The sequence below is a fragment of the Lonchura striata genome, chromosome 11 (assembly GCF_050655825.1).
Source record: "Lonchura striata isolate lonStrDom1 chromosome 11, ASM5065582v1, whole genome shotgun sequence".
Taxonomy (NCBI): Eukaryota; Metazoa; Chordata; class Aves; order Passeriformes; family Estrildidae; genus Lonchura; species Lonchura striata.
The window spans coordinates 19,264,754-19,280,464 of NC_140713.1; the positions used below are offsets into that span (position 1 = coordinate 19,264,754).

The 15,711-nt window shown below is 35.6% G+C and overlaps 1 protein-coding gene across 3 annotated transcripts in view; it reads left to right on the forward strand.

The window, feature by feature from the left end:
* Positions 1 to 15,711, forward strand: part of WWOX (WW domain containing oxidoreductase) — a 483,980-nt gene that overhangs the window by 25,183 nt on the left and 443,086 nt on the right. The window lies entirely within an intron of this gene.

Genomic DNA, 15,711 nt, shown 5'->3' on the forward strand with positions numbered 1-15,711 from the left:
TGTGGTGACATCTCTACACTTGTATGAATGAAAGACCAATGGATCAGATTCTTGGATTTTTATTTCTTTCCAGCTAAAATTAGTGATAAGTGTTTTGCTTTTATTTCCTGAGCTCTCAAAGTATTTCAGCTGCTCCCAGATGACATGGGAGAGCACTCAGTAGTATTAATATTTACACATAAGTAGTCTAAAGATAATTATAATATTTATTAATGGAAAAAAAATGGTGCTTATTTACGTGTATTTCCAGATAAGTGATGCTTTCAATATTGCTAATTTTTGTAACCACAAGTTTCAAGAAGAATCAGTCTTTGGATTTAAGCCTCTTTCTCTTGCCCAGATCATATGAATGATTTATAGTAAAGCATTGGTTGGTTGGTTCTTTGCTGCTTTCACCCTATTAAAGCTGTTTCTAAATTTTTTTTAAAAATTTTTTTAGTTTTTTTTTTAAATTTCAATAGCATAGCATTCCAAGAGAATTCCAACAGAGGCCAGCATAGTGTCTGTTCTCTTTCAATAAAACTGGATTTGGTGATGCTCTGTTTGAATTTGATAGTCCCAGTCCAGCTAAATATGGCTGTTTATATGGGGTTTAGCTAACTAAAATTAGATAGTGGTGAACATCTTTTATTTGAAAATATTCCATTACCCTCTTAATCCTAACCAGATCTCTGACCACTTTGAAGACAGTGGGAGTTCAGAATATTTGTCTTAAATACCTGTATTATCTCACCAAAAGTTAATGAGTTGTTAATTGAATGAAGAACATTGAAGGTCAAATTACTTCAGAAACACTACATTTATTTGCTAACAGTTTTTAAATTCTAATTGTTCAGAAAAAGAGTCTCATCTGTAAACTGGTAGCTGGAAAACCTTCAATGCATCTTTGTAATGGCTTTGTTGTTGTTTATTGAGAGGGACTAATTAACTTTGATTATTGCACTAATATTATGGCACTTTGACAGTCCCTCAGATTTATGACTCTGGGAAAATAAACAAATGAAATGCAGGTGCTGGAGCAGAAAGAATAAGTTATTACTGAACTTTAATTACTTGGAGTGTGTAACCAGGAGAGAATTAGTTGATGAATTACAAGATGCTTAAAATTTACATCAAATTGTAAGCAGTCTTGAGGAAAACAAACACAAAAACCAGCCCCAAAATTAGTTACTGAAAACAAAGAGACAAAGATTAATTTGACTGATTTGCTTCTAATATTAAAATATGGATGTAAAATATTAATTTTTAGCTTATAGGTGTAACTACAGGAAGTTGTTAATTGAAAATCCTTTCCTGAAAATTAGAGGGTTTAAAAAAATACCAACAACCTCTGCATCTGATTGGGATGAATTCTCAATATGTAGCTGCAACTGTTCTGCTAGAAAGAGCTTCAAAGCATGCATAGAATTTTATCTCTGTTCCTAGGGAAAGCAAAACTATTGAAAGGAAGTTGATTTGCTTTTCAATTTGGAATCAATTGAAACAAAAAACACAGCTGGTTAGGTTGCAGTCTCATGTTCATGGTACTCAGGTAGTATTTTCAGTAGCAATAGTGCTACCTGCTTGTTTCATGTTTTCTTGTAAATCTTTGAGATTAAGTCCCCGAGCTGCACTATTAAATACAATGTTCCTCCAGTAATTTGAGGGGTAGAAATTTGATGAATATGTTCCTACTCCTCAACTGAATTCCCAAACCTCTTTTCATTTGCATGAAGTATGATCTTATAACAAAAAAACCCCAAACTGTTGCCAAATGGAGTTCTAGTGTGTTTACCTGTCCTAAGTGTGGGATTTTACTATAAATTGTTGTAATATAATTGGTATTTCTATAAAAACATGTATATTACCAGAAGCAGTGTGTACCCTGTGCTGACTTTTCTGTGGGACAGTATCCTTTGGTACTCAAGGTTTAGATGTTGGACACAGAATATTTCTTCTTCCATTCTTTGTAGATACAAAAGAGTTCCACATACTTTGCAAGAAAAGAAAATAGTTAAAAGTGTGTAACAGAGCAGATTATTATTGCAAATTTTGATACAGTTATCTAATTCATGGCCTGTATTAACTAGAGCCTGAAATATATATGGAAAAACTCTAATTTTTAAAACCCCAACCTCTCCCAAGCCACAACAAAACAAAGCAAACTCATATCAAACCTAGTGTAATGCAGCTTTTAAAATTGAAGTACAGTGTATATAAAATAACAGTAAAACCACCCAGCTGGGTCCCTTGGTGAGTCTGTTTGTGACATCCCAGTCTGGAATGCCACAGACTGACACAGCTCTGCTCTGGGCCTGTTGCACTTTGAAATCAGTTGTTAGGCAAAAAATGGAGTTTCAGTTTGTTTGTAGTGAAAGCTGAAAATCAAGTTCATAAAGACAAAATAGGATGGCTGAATGGCTTGGGAAAATCCAATTGTTAAGATTTAGAGTAAAAAGCAGGAATAATGGGAGAAAATAAGATTTTTTTTCAGATTAGCTGCCATTATGTTTAAAAAGCAAATGAAAACTGATCTTAACTGGCTGTTGTAGACAAATCTAGAGGACTTTCTTTGTAACAATTTATGCCTGAAGAGCTGTTTTATAGGGAGTTTGAGCCATTTGAGTAGGGACTACCCACATAAACTTGCTAATTACTTTGGTTAACTGACATTTCTTTGCAACCTGCAGTATTCCAGTTATTTTCTTTCTAAACTACAGCAAAATTTTGCTAATATTGCAAATAAAGGGTAATTGCCTTGTGTAAAGCATTGTGACAAGTTTTAATGTGATTGGTCTGGCTGGTCTATCAAATATCATTTTTATGGAGGGGTATGGTTGATTATATTGGTGCAATCTAATGTTTAAACACAGCCATATATATAGACAGAAAAGGGAAGAGAAAGTATGTAAAGGCAGCAGATAAAAAGAGAGATCAGTATAGCTTTACATTTGATATCTTGAAAATGAGTGTTCATGCACGATGACGTTCAATATCAATTTAAAACTGTTTGATAATTTCTTGCTTGGAAAAGAGGAAATTAGAATTCTAGAGTTATGATTCATTTTAATCAGAAAGAAATTGTCAAACATAAATCTCTCCTTGAGTAGTGAAAAGGCCTGAAAGCAGCCAAGAAAAATATCAATACTTTGCAAAGGAGGAATGATTGTTCCAATTCGTAGTTTAATTGACTTTGAGGCTTAATGAAAAACACTGCAGTGCTGTTTGTACACACAGTTTCTCTGACAAACATGGAAATCTATGCTCCAGGAAGAGAGGCTAGGTAATTTATTTTACATTATTATTGATATAATTTTCTAATTGACTATGAGCAGAATGTTTGGATAAGACTGCGTAGCTCCAGATGTTAGTGGTATTCTCAAGAAAATACTTAAGAATATGAATGAATAAAATATTTCATAAATCACAGCTTTTCTTGCCAAGAAGCTCTCATTTATTTATTCTTGTCAGATAGTCTTTGAAGTACATATTAAAAGATAAGTTGTAAGTTTAATATTTCCTAAAAAGTATAATGTTACAGCTACATTAAAGATTAGATTAAACTGTAAAAAGAATATTTGACTTTGCTTTTTAAGTTGAGACTCACAAGGTAGAGATGTGACAAGAGAAGAGAGAAAATCTGTGAAGAAATCCAACCAAACAATCGTGACTCCTTGCTGTATTCCTTTCCCCTGAAGTATTCTTCACCGAAGGAGTGATTTATATTCTTGCTGATTAAGTAACTGAATGAAATTAAAGCCTGATAAGTGAGTCTTTGTATTCCAGTTGTGATCCTGTAAAGTGCAGAAAGACAAGAAGCAAACTGGGCACATTTACCAGACCATGGGCAAGAGTTTTCCTGTGGTCACTCTGCATTTCCCCTCGAGGAAGGGGCTCTGTTTTTCCCATAAAGTGTTTTGTCTCCACTGCTGTCCTTGGTTTAGAATTTTTTGTAAACCTCCTCATGGTTAGGTTCTAATTTATGGGAAGAGCTGGAGACTGCCTAGGAGATGGTTTTGGAGATGTAGTAAATACTGACTGAAACCACAGTCTTAGTACAGAATCAAAGGGTTCCAAAGTGGTGCTAAATAAAAGCTCTTAAAAATAATCCTCAAAATAGGGAATGTTTCAGACTATCCTACAAGTAAAGAACATGAATTTCTGTGAGAATATTACTTCTAATATTCTATTATTATTTTGCAATAAAGAATTGTCTTGTTTCAAAGCAGGATATCCTAAACTATGTATTGCTGGCTCACATGCCATCATGGTATAATATACACTTAGAAAGGCCTGTAATATATGGACATATTTCATTTTCCAGTGCTTGAGCAGTGCCCATGCTGAGGAATCAAGATAAAGGTAATTATCCAAACCTTCTGTGGGGAAAAGGCCTTGCAGGAAGGGGCAGCATCTTGTATTAAATGAACTGGTAATGCAATAAAAAAAAAAAACTGCATCAACTGCTCTCACTTGCAGCTATGGACACTCCAACTAAAGAATTATTGACTCTGCTGAGTCTAAGGCCTTTTTTTAATTCTTCAGAATGTGATCCAGATTTTTCTGAAATGAAGGGATCTTTTAATTAACTAATTGCTGTGCAATCAGACTGTATGTTACTTGTGGAGAACTGACAGTACAAACATTATCCAGTCCTGTTGCTAGCAACAACTCATTGGGACCAATATGAATGTATGGCCAGATTTTGGCCATAATGGTTTAAGAATTCAGTGAGTTTCTGTGAGTAATCTGCTCAGTTGAGAAACCTTAAGAGAGTGATGTGTGCTGCAAAGCTATTTTCCAAATACAGATGCTTAAAAATCCCCCCACATGAAGTTAAAAACATGGAACAGTATAATCAACATTTACATGGATGGATTGTTGAGATTTTTTTTTTTGTACACCATAAACATATGGCATGAATTTGATTTCATTACAGATGCTGAGAAAAGGGAAAGGCAAATATTTATATTACATTCATGTTTTACAGTAAAAACACAGTTCAGTTTGTTTATACAGTTCCACTGTTACAGTTTTTATGGTTAGTAATGAAACCGCTGTAAAACAGAGTCTGAATTATATAGCAGATGTGTTAAGCCCCTAACTTTCAGGGCTGGGCATCCTCCTGAATGCTGATAGCAGTTACTTGCAGAGTTGATGTACTGGCTCCAGCTGAGCTGCTTCACACTTTCATTTCCATCTGCAGTTAGCTGTGCACTGGTGCTGTATGGATACAGACAACTGATAGAGTTTTATTATTTATTATTTATTATTCATTATTTGTTATTCATTATTTATTATTTATTATGATGCAACCAGCTGCCTTTAACAACTTTCAATCCCCAAATCTGAGGTAACCTTTAGTCCTTGACCCTTGCCCAAATCCAGGAGCAAACCCTAAATCCGTTTGCACCCCAAACCACCTAGGTGTGTATGAGTTCATAACACTGTACACAGCTGATAGCTGAGGACTCCCACAGCTGTGAGGTTGCAGGGTTTTTAACACAGTAAGACAATTTGCCATGGTTTCCTCCAGTAAAGAAAAAAGTTGTCTTTTGAGTTGACTTAATTACTTCTACTCGCATAATTCTCTTCACATTCCAATATCTGTTACACGTGTATTAAAAAAAATTGTAGAATGCAATTTTAAAAGAAGTCACAGTATTTTACTATCCCTTAATTTTTTCCTCCAGTCAGCAGAATTTTATACATAGAAATGTCGAAGCAATCTTTTTGGTAATTTGTTTCTTTAGCACTGCCCTGCTGTTCTTAATCTGGAAATGTGAGTCACAAAATCCCTATCATGCCTTGAGCTTTATAATAATACTACTTAAATGTAGTTTGAGCTTTTTAAAAAAAAAAAAAAAAAAATTAAGACCCCCCCCCCTCCCCCCAAGACAGTAAGAGACCTCAGGATAACCCCTTTAAAAACTGCACTTCATGCTTGGTCTTCAATTAAAAGTCACTAGGAGACAGTGTGTGCTCAAATATATGACCAACCTTTCTGGGGATATCTGTCTTTATAGAAAAGTAGACTTTGTACATTGACTTAAGTGTAGCTTATAGGATGCAATGTTTGGGGTTTCTCTCATAATTTATATATTTAGTGTAACTTGGATTTGGTCTTTTCCTGAACCTTTCTCTCTCAGAATGTGTTTTATAAAACTATTTTATGTTGCTGATGTCAAAAACTTATTTATTGTAGTCCAGATAGATGTGTTCTTACATCGAGGGAGTTCTGCTGTCACTGGATTTCTAGCTGTCAGTTCTGGGAGAGGAGGAATTAAAGTGTCTGGATATATACATATATATATATATATTTTAAACCATCTTCACAATTAATCTGATTGTAACATAAGCTTGTAATATATTCCATTAATGAAGAAGACAAGCTTAGCTTATGGTAAATACAGTACTAAGTGTTTATAGTGCATTTCATATTTTACATGATTCCCTTTATAATTCTGCTTATCTTTTCATTCTAATTCCCTAAAGAATGCATAAAAGAACCCCTAAAGAGAGTAATTACTGCTCTATTCCTTAACCAAGGCTCCTCTTGCAAAAAGAAATCTGAGCAGCTTTTTAAAGAAGGCAGTTTTAAATAAAAATGCAAATAAGCTGCTTTGTAACCACATTAATTACCCACCTAGCCTCTTATTACCGTGTTTGTATTGTTTGCAAACACTATTTACAGTGGTGTGGAAATTACCATTCCTGGGCTGGAGGAGCTGCTGGTGGTGGGCTGTGCTTTGGACCCAATTAGAGCGAGCCCTGTCTGCAGCGGGGCTCGGGGGACAGGAGTAGCCTTGCACTGTCAGAGCAGGCATTAACTGGGCTGCACAGCCCTGCTTGTAATTACAGCCCTGCTGCTCTCCTGCCTCTGCTCCACTTCCACCTCTGCATCTTAAAACAGCCAGCGCTGTGTCTCGCTAATGATTTCATGTGCACTCGGATCTTTTTATTGTGGAAGTCCTGCTAGAATCTGCTGGGTCGTTTTTGTCGCCGGGTTCGGTCTTTGCTGTAATTTTAAAAAAAGTAAACAAAAGGCTCCTGCCTTTATGTTCAGGATGTTAAACATTTCCATTAATCACCTTTTCTCATTAATTCCTCAACTTTATTAGTTTATTTCGTTATCAGAAGTGAGCAGGATGGGCTATCTGTTGGCATTGCAGAAGTGTTAGTGGGCAATGGTTGTAGCTCTTCCAACACACTGAAGAAACAGAATGCTTCATAACAAGGCACACTCCTACTTGTTAAGTGCAGTGCACACTTGTTGCTAACATGGTGTGTGTTGTGTTCTTTTCTTGGTTTTCTCTGTCACAATTCTAAAATTGACCCTAAAAATTGCCCAGAAATTAAAAGCATTCGTGTTTTTAGACTTATAAATGTTTTTCAGATCCCAAAGAGTTTGATTTGATGGGTCATAGAGCCTGCAATGTGAAGAATCAGTTCTTTAAGATTTGTTTTCTTAAGCTTGTAAACAGTTTATCAGTATGGTTAATTAATCTTTTGAAATACAGGAATACATTTTGGTTGAGCTCAGTGCGGGGAAGAAAAAGGTAGAAAGATTATTTTCTTCCTGCTTGTGGACCTGCAGTGCTGTGACAGGGTGATAATGTTTAAAGGAATTTCGATGATAAACCCAAAAATCTTAAGGACTTGCTGTAGCACTAAATGTAGTAAAGCAGGAAAATAGGAACTCCGGGATGGTGTAGTACAACTGCAGAATTCTTATGCATTAAAAAGAAGGAAGAAAAGAATAAAAAGTGGTTGCAGGATCACTTGCACTGTTTTAACAGTGACAAGGGACTAATGTGAGGGCATCAAAAGAAGCACTGGCTTGTTTCATGATTCACAATAGCTTATAAAACTGAAGATAATTATCAGGCTTATATGACTACAGAGCAGCATAAGTGACATAAAACAAGCATAGCTGGAGTTCAGCAGGAATGCAGGAGATGTCTTAAAAACAGACTTGCTGAGTAGAGTGCTTAAAAAGTGCTAACAAGTATGTGATTGTCAGTTATATTTGTTAATGTATTGTTACTGTAGAGCCAAAGCATCATCCTTTTTGTTTAATTTACTGTCCTTTCTAATTTCTTCTCATCCTTTAATTCCCTTTTTTCTTAATAATCACCTTTGGAGGTGGTGTGCTAAACTTGTTCTTTTCTGTATTTCGTTGGGGGTCACTGAGACAGAGTATTAACTGAAGTTAATACAGGAAACTTTGCAGATCAAATAAGAGCATGGGATTAATGCAGCAAAATGAGTCTTTGGGGTAGGTTTTTTACTTTGTTTTTGCTAGAGCCAGGCAAAACAGGCTTTGAACCAACTTTGCAGTCAGTGGGCAGAACTGAAGGGACTTTAGGCTCTTAGACATCAGAGAACCCTTGGGAGTAGGTGGGAAAGAAAGTACAAAACTCAGCTCAGGGAAATTGCAGTGTGCACTTGTATTCTGCTTTGGCTGCTGGGATGTTCTCAGGAATTGTTACTCTGCTGTTTAGAAGGACCTGCACACTGCTGCAGCTGCAAAGCAGGACAGCAGGAGATCTGAAGTGGTGGTGACTCTCTCTGTGACATTTTTGCCTTGTGTGGCCAGGGAACTTTAATGTTTTCCTTGGTTATACCAGCTTATAAATTTTAGGAACTGTTATTAATGTAGTCATGTTTAACGTGTTATGGCTACAAACAAAGACAGGAGTGTATGTACTCATTTCTAATTAATTTGTGTAATTATGTTTTATAATCTAGGTGTTTGCAAAGCAGAACATAGTACACCCCATTTACTGTCTGCTGTAGCTAATAAAAAATAATAGAATGAAATAAATCTTGAAACTAACTTTAATTGTAAGTATAGATTAGTTGTAAATTGTATCTTTGTTATGTTTATTTTTAATTCTGCAGTGTTGCAGGTTTGTAGAGCATCCCAATTAGTGTAGTTATTCACAGTAATGATGAGTTAATTGCTGTAAATGCTGAATGTTATTTCAGTGACAATTTAAATACAATACTGAGATACTTTTTCAAACTGCAGGACTAGGAATAAATGGAAAAAAGAAATGGTGGCAAAAATGCGACTGGTTAGTTTTATAAAGATTTTTTCAGCATTCAAAGTGATAATCTAGATAAGATGATTAAAAATACATGAAAAAGAAGGAAATGTAACATTTAAAAATAAAATCTCGCCATCTCAGCTAGTACCATTATAAATATGAACACAAACAAGGTAAAGCTGCGTATTTCACTATGCACTTAAGTATTAATTAAGAACATTTGATTGAACTCATCAGAAATTGATTTCTGTTCTTGCAATGGTGTTCATGTTTTCCTGCCAAAGCTTCTCTGGCTTCACAGCTCATCCTGTGCAGGTTGGGAGCCCTCCCTGTCCCTGGTGCTTCTCTGCTGTCTAAGGCAGTGAGTGTTGTCAAGTTTGCTTCTGTGAAGGTGTTTAAAGAGTAGAAAGTTCCTCTAACTTGAAAGGGGAGTGTTTTCCCTTCTGATGAGCAGTAGTAAATCCTCCCACTTGGAAAGCTGTGGAGTATACCTGTGAGAAATGAGCTGATCCGCAGAGTTTCCTTGAGCATGCATGCTATAAGAGATATTAATAGCTTCCTTCAGCAGTGTCCCACTTAGAGGAACTTCAAAATGAAATATTTCATTCTGTCCTGGTTAAATTAACCTTACGTTTTCCTCTGAAATGGCATGACTACCTAGAGAAAATTTGTATACTATGTACATTCATACTACAGGGGGGAAAATGGTATCCAGGGTAGCATTTATGCATTAAATCTTTATTTTCCAATTCAGGATTGGTTGTCTCTTGGGTGAGTGCACATTTGGTAATGCACACTGGTGCCATGTACTTCTCTGTCTGATGACCTTCTTAAATAATCACAGAAGTATTAAAACTCCTTGAGATAGTTGTTGTGACATAAATGTTAGGCTGGATTTTTACATGCTAACAACTTTATAAAGCATCAGCAGAAATCTGTTCCTGTATGTTCTAAGAATGGTGCAGTAAAGGAAAAGCTCTTCCACTCCTTTGGGGGAGTTTTTGGCGCCTTCCCCCACACCAGGAATTCACTGAGGGAATAAAGCTGAGAACAACAATGCACAAACCTGAAAGTCACAGACATTCAGGTCCATCTGTTTGATCCTGTTATGACAGAAATCATTACGAGTTTGATAGATTTATTTATAAAGACTTGCTTCAATATTTAAAGTACATCTATTCCAACATTCCTCATTTCAAGCTCGGCTGTGGATCAAGATGAAAGAAAAATTAAATTGTATATTGAAGAGCTGTTAATTGAACTGCACTGCATTTAGCAAGGGAGCATCAGCTTCAGGCAGTCAATACTACAGAGAATTTTTAATGTACTGTATCACTAGATTGTCAGTTTGTATTGGAGAATGCAAACAGACTGCTTCGACTGATGATAAAGCCCTGGAAGCTTCTAAGTTGTTGAAGGGAGAAAATGTTATTTTGCTTTGATATATTGTGACAAAGTTGTTGATGGGAGTAGGAACAACATTTTTTTAGGTGAATATTATTTAATTATCAAATCCTGGGTATTAATTCTTTTAGTGGCTTAAGATTGGGTACTGATTTTTTTTGTTATGGGAGAAAACCAACTTCCTCAGAACTCTTGGACTGGCACAAATGGTACGTTACAATTTGAGCAGCTCTGAAAGTCTCATTTAAAAATATTAGTTCTCTCCATATATAATTCTAAAGAATAGCATATCAAAAAGCTTTAGAAATGCTTTAGAAAAATTTTATCTCTTTTTCCTAAGGCAGTGTTAATTTCTTTTGTAGTTAATCTTTTGCACTGGAATTTAGTACATTTATAGTTAAAGATTCTTTTTAACGGCTGAATTACTTAAGCACGTCTTCTGGGGTAACATGGTCTGTTTGGTGTTAAGTATGAAACACTTTTTATTTCATTTTCTTCACTGATAAAAAGGAAATAACTAGAGGCATTTGTAGAACCAGAACAGATTTAGGACTGTGGTGTTAGATTAAAGATGTACTATTCTAAGACGTAGCTTGTTACAGTTGTCATACTTTGGGATAAAATTCTTCCTTTTGGTGTTCCTTACAGGGCTCAAAGTTCACCTTCGGAAAAAGCAAAGCAAGTTTGAAACTTGTTAATATTTAAAACATTCAGTCGGTGGTGTTTCCTATAAATGTGGTGGGTCTCAAGGAAGTGGTAAAGCTTAAAAACTCCATAGATTGTCTTCTCTTGGAGCAGAAAGGTCTTTCATAGAGGTTGGGTTTAGTCTGATTCATCTGGGTGCCTCTATGGCATCTGAGGAGACTGGGAGTGGCTTTTTTTTTCAACACTCAAATATTATGCAGTAGAAGAAAGTTTCCACTTATATGAAGGAATTGAATTAATTAATATGAAAACATGAATGGCTTCAATAGACCTCATTTCCCCATGGTACTGAAATCTCACCAAACTGATGAAAGTCTTGTGACTTCAAAACCAAAATAAAAGAGCAAAATCCACTCTTCTTAAGTACCTGACTTTGCTTCTTAAATCTGGGGTTCTACAGACAAACTCTGTGCAGAGCTGGCAACTGCCTGGGGAGGTCAGAGGTATTTAAACAAATTTAATCCTGTAGCTGCTCTCCCTGCTAGGCTGATGATGCTGGAGTCAGAATGGATGTTGCTTACATGCTGTCAATTTACTGTTGCATTTTCCAAATTTTTCTAGTGGTTTTGCCTTAGTAAAGTCTGGGAATATTTCTTACCACATGAAAAATTGCAAGAAGGGAGGTGCTGCATGTTCTGAATAACCTGGTATTTTGCTTTAGATATCAAAAAGTTAGAGTCTAGATCAAAGATGTACATTTGGTTTAAAGAGTATCTTGTAAATATTTGAAGTTAACACTAGTGTGCTGCTAACCATGTTTTTAGTAAGACTACAATTACTGAAATAATACACTTAAAAGCGGTATGAAACCCCCTTAATTTATATTAGAAGGTATAATTTTAATAGCTAAAATACTTGTTTGCAATTCAAATTAAAATCATTGTGTTGTATGAATATTATTTTGAATATTTGCTTGAAACAGTATTGTAGAGCAACATATTCAGTGGCTTTGCTACACTTGTCTGAGACAGTGACAATGTGATTACATATGGTAGTGTTGAAGATCCCTTTACATGACAGCTTGACAATCAGAGTAATTAAGATAATTCTCCAAAGCTCTGGTAAATTCCATATATCAGAGGTCAGCTTGAAATCGTGCAGAAATAAACTAAAATTCTTCGATTTTACTTTTATTTAGGGAAATCCTGTATTGTCTGTGTAGTGGGTAGTTGTCTGATATGAGAGCCTGATTCTGAGAGCCATTGTAGCAGATTCAATGTAGGATACATGGATAAATCCATTAATATAGTTGGAAATTAAAAAAAAAAAAACAAAAAAACAAGCAATTGTGATGACCAGGAACACAAAGTCTTCACAATGGATTCTGTTTTATTGTTGGAAGAATGGAAACTTTTTTTTCTGTGGAGTAAGGTTAAGTTGGGTGGCTTCCCTATAACTCTAAGGTAGTTAAAGTTTAAATGTTAATAAGCTTCAAGAAGATGTGCATGCGTGTTTCCTTTTTTTTTTATATTAGACTACCAGTTAATTTGTGCAAACTCCTCATCTCCAGGCAATCTGATTAAAAAAATGGTATGTTTCCTGTTTCTTTATGCACTGTGTAGCTGCATGAGGCAATATCTTTAAAATGTAAAAAAGCCTACAAAATGCACAGTCTGATAACAACAAATCTAATCTAAAGTGACAACTGGGAGACTTTCCCAGACGTTTTTCTCTTTAATGTAACATGACTTTAAATTGATGCAGCCCCTCAGTGATTGAAAAACTCTCAGAGCTTGTCTCCCATGATTACATTTCTGATCTGTACAACTTAATTTTTTAACTCGGTGAATCTCACTTTTGTGAGTGAGCAGTTTGTTTCTGTTTTAAGGGGGAGACTCTCATGGAAGCATAAGCAATGGAACAGTAATACTAAAACAGTGAAAAGTCATATTCCTGATAGTGATCCTGGCCAGGAACTTGTTCTTTCTCTGAATGATCCAGAAGTCAGCTGGTGGATAAGGCACGATATTGAGTGCTGGTTTATACTCACACCGTGAATTCAGTGTTACATTAACAGAATTAAGAGTAGTCAAACTTTGGGTAACTTCCCCCCTCTCAAAATACCTTTGTTGCAGCTTTTTAAATCTGCTTAAGGTTCTTTATATCTTCAAATTTTGTGGGTTTTTTTTTTTAATTATTGTATTTGAGTTTTATTGCAATTGGTTATCTGTTATGCATGACCTTAAGCAAACAGACAAACATAAAAGCCTCTTAGGGTTCCTGAGTTGCTTTATTGTGAAACAAGTCACTTCAGATTTAATAATGAACTGAAAGAGTATATTTTATAGAGAGAAGATATGAAGGATAAAATTACAATATTTTAAATCATGATTCCAATATAAGTTGTATTGACTTCCCGGTTTTTTGTTACAATTTAGGTAATTGATTGTAAGACTTTAACAGATCTATTTCCTAAATGTGGAAGAAGCATCTCTTCTTTGCTCAAGGACACTTTCTCATATTTTCCTGTGCCTCTCAGCCTCTGGGCAGGTGAGGGAGCACAGTCAAGGCACATCTGGGGCTGTCTCCCCAAAGGGGATGGAATGAGGCATCTGCAGTTAGGAATCTGGACAAGGAATGGTGTCTGGCGCTGAAAGGAGTGCAGGAAGGTGGAGCAGGCAGCACATGGGAGAAGGACAGTTTAGAAGGTCAAAACACTTGATACTGGCCATAGTTTTTGTTTTGAATATAGTTGGAAAACCAAGAATTGGTTTGTAACTTCTATAAATGCTTGAAAATTGCTTTTGTTTGATAACCCTCATTTTATCCCAGCTTTCTCTTGATATATTTCTAGTACAGGTGTACATAAATTCTCATTTACCTTTATATGTGTATAAAGATTGAAGAGTGATATATGTATAGCAATACTTTATAATATGTATAACTGCTCCTGGGCCTGCTTTCTAGATCTGTGTGCAGGGAAAATGGCCATATGTAAGAAGAAATGTCCTGTGGTCAGTTTGTAGTACAAATTCTAAAAATCTGTTATTTATTTCTTTATTGCTTCTCTTAGATATAGAAAATTATGCCCATGGGTAGATGCAATGGTTGGTTGATATCAGCTGGAAATAAAAAGAAATGAAAGGCTTTGAAATGCAGTAGCTGTGTTTTATATCAGTGATGCATCAAACTGTGTTGTACTTATGAGATTGTGCCTGACTTATGCCAGGGTAGGGCAATCAGGGTTTCAGAATACTGTGGATCTAATCCATAAAACAGTGGACAGTATGCAGGACAGGCAGTAGGCACAACAGAGAAACTGTCTGGAGGAGGAAGCAGTGAGGTGAACGTTGTAGTCCCTAGGAACATTTCAGCTGCCTTGATTAAAGCTCTGGAGGTGCTGGAGGAAAAAAATGGAATAACAGTTCTATTGGAACATCAAATTTTTGGAATAGTGCAGTAGACTGTAAACCAGGTGAAAATTTAAGATATCAGTTTAAGATACCTAATGTTATCTTTTCCATAAGGTTTAGTAATGAAGCATTTTATTTGACACTTTTGTTGCTTGAACAAAGAAACTTACTATTTTGTGATCTATGCCTTAGGGTATATCTTCTGATGATGAGGATTTCAATCTTGATTTCAAATCTATCCTTTAGTTTAGTTTGCAGATGAGAGCAGGTTGTTTCTGCTTTAAGATGGTGAGTTTCATTGATGGAAAACCAATGAGACTGTAATATTCTGAAAAGTAATATCCCTGATAGTGATCCTGGTCAGCAACCAAGATCCATCCAGGAACCATAACATACTTGTAAGAGTACTATTTCATCCTACTTCTAAAGATAATTAATAGAGCCATCAGGACAGTGGTTATCCTGCCAAAATGGTCAAGTCATTGGCCAAAATAAACATGGATCTAGAGACTTCCTGACAGGCATCCACAAACACATGGAAATTATAACCATGCAACCATATCAGAATGCACATCTGTATTATAAACTAGTCAAGCTACTTCATCTGTTCTGTTGTATAAATCTGGTGTCCATAATTCATAAGAAATTTGTTAACCAAAAAAGTCCAGTTATGTTTGTAAAAAAGTAGCAAAACCTTTGCCATCTGCAGAATGATTTTTCAGGATCACTCTTTTTTTTCCCCTTAAGATAAAGTAAATATATTCTATTGTATTTAATTTACTTGAGAAATCAAACAATTCACTATTTAATTGGCTTTTTTTTTCCTCTGTGACTTCTGCTTTATTTCAGCATTAGCTGTTCTCTTCATGGTGCCAGTTTGTCAAAGGTCCATTCTGGTAGGGAAAAAGCTGGGGAATTGAGATTGCATTTCAAATAGTTCAGCTATGTCTTTGGTGTCTGATTCAAATCATGTCCAGTTCAGTTCTTCAGTCACTCATTGGACTCATGGAATCCATATTATATGGAGTTGGAATGGATTTATTTTTCTTCCTGTGCTAAACAACACTGGAATTACTTGCATTTTTTCTTTCCATGCCAACTTCTGGAGGAGGGATATGATCAGGGAAAATGAATAATTGTGATTCCTAACTTTATGCCTATCTAAGTCCCCCACAGTTAAAAAGAACCCTCTTAGCAGAGCTGTTTTTGGTTGATGC